General features: G+C 46.6%; 1 pseudogene; it reads left to right on the top strand.

Moving 5' to 3' along the window:
- Nucleotides 1–2087, top strand: part of LOC119315570 — a 2498-nt pseudogene extending 411 nt beyond the window's left edge.
- The last annotated feature ends 5 nt before the right edge of the window (nucleotides 2088–2092 follow it).

The raw sequence follows: 2092 nt of genomic DNA, 5'->3' as shown, positions 1-2092 counted from the left end.
GAGGGCCACCGGCGGGAAGCGGCGGCGGAGGGGCTGAAGGGCAGGAGGAGAGTGGAGGAGGTCGGCTACCGGCGGGGATTCGACGGCGGCAGGGTTGCAGCGAGGCTACGCGGTGCTAGGCGGAGGGGGTGGAGCGGAGCGGGAGCGAGAGCGAGAGCGAGCCATCTCTGATGGATGAAAGATAAAATTATGAACTACTCCCTCTGTTTCCGCATAGAAGTCCCATGTGTACCATTGGAGTATACCATTAGAATATAATACATACATCCAGGAACATGCCTGGTCTTTCTATATCGAAACAGAAGGAACTAATTTGTATTTGGATTATATGATTGGATTTCATATACCTGGTCTTGTCCTGTCAAATTTACGTTTGCTATTTCTGTACATCTTTGGGGATAGTAGGTGCAAAGTCTGCACACTTCAATGATGGATCGTGCACTGTAGTAGCTGGTATTTAGGCTATTGATATTTTTGCTCACTCAGGGGATAATTCTTGATGCTTAATTTTCAGCCCATTCTATCTGTTGCTAACACCACCCTCTGGGAGTAACATGTAACAAATAAGAATGTTACTGTTTATTGACCGGGCGAGAAAGTTTGTATGTGCTATGTATAGTTTGGAAAGATTATGCAGGATATCTCTCATGAATCTATCTTTGGTTTTTTTGTATATATTTTCCCCTTTGTTGACTTTTCAGGTTACCATGACCAAAGCTTCCTTAAAACTTTGCTTAAATATTTCCTTTGACATTCTTCTGTTCACCTATAATATATTTTTGGAGACTTGCTGAAAGAACCGCTGTTGTGTATGTTGTGTCATTTAGCAATATATAAGTAGATGTTGCACATAATTATGGATCACTCTGTCACTATCCATTATTGCTGATTTGTCAACATCTACAAACTGCAAGGCAATCTTTTATTGCATATTCAATATATGCGTGTGTTTATCTAGCTGCCCAATCTTCATTAGCTCCCATAGTTTTGCACATGGTAGACGCTAGATGGGCATCACCAATGTTGCTTGAGAATCTTGCTCGGTGAGTTGATCCCTCCATTTTTCTTGGTGGTTCTGGAATTTCTGTATATTACATTGCTTTGTTTTTGGATATGTTTTGTCTGGTTTGCACTTGTTCTGCATGGTACATTGTATGTTGTGTTCTATACATATTCTGATGTGCAAACTATATTTTTGCAGAATCATGCCAGAAATCCAACAGGGCTACCACCCTCCCCGTCCTCGGGCAAACTGGGGTGTGTCTGATGCACCAGCAACACAACAGCCTGTTTACATGCAGCCTGGAGCTTATCCTGGTGCACCACCATAGTATGGCCAGCAACCTTATGGCAGAGCAGCCCCCTGGCACCAGCAGCAACCCCAACAACAACAGTATGCCACTGGAACTGCTGCACCTGCCGATGCTAGCAGCTACAATTATAGCCAGTCTGCTACTCATGCTTCACAAGGGTATGGTGATTCTACGTACTCTCAGCAGAGTGGCAGGCAGCAAGCTTATGATTACTCTGGTTATCAGACCAAGGGCTGTCTTACTTGCAGCAGCCTGGATATGATCAGCAGGACTATGGGGCATCGATCAGCTGCGAACTCAACTCAGGGTGGTGGTACTGCACCGAGCTATGGTGGTCCAGGTCAGCAAGCTTCAATTCCAGCCACTGGAGGCCAACTGGGTTATCCTAATCAACCACCTATACTACTGCTGCTGCATCAAGCTACATGACGCAAGGTTCTGCCCCTCAAACTGGATACGTTGCTCCAAAGACACAGCCTGGCTATGGTATGCAACCACCACCACAGTCCATGTATGGCCAGAATGCTTATGGACAGCCACCACCACCGCCTTCATCTGCTCCGTATGGACAGGCACCACCTACTCAGGCTGGTTATGGGCAGTATGGATACAGTCAGCCAGGCTATGGTGCACCGCCGCCTTCCCCTGGTGCACCCACTGCTAGCCAGCCAGGCTATGGCCAATAGCAGTCATACTGTGATCGTTATGCTGCTGGTAGCTATGGGCTACCTACAGCGTATTGTATTGAAGTTACAACACCTGTTGCGTCGGGTCAATCC

The sequence above is a fragment of the Triticum dicoccoides genome, chromosome 6A (genome assembly GCF_002162155.2).
Source record: "Triticum dicoccoides isolate Atlit2015 ecotype Zavitan chromosome 6A, WEW_v2.0, whole genome shotgun sequence".
NCBI lineage: Eukaryota > Viridiplantae > Streptophyta > Magnoliopsida > Poales > Poaceae > Triticum > Triticum dicoccoides.
This window is presented reverse-complemented; position numbering and strand designations above follow the sequence as displayed.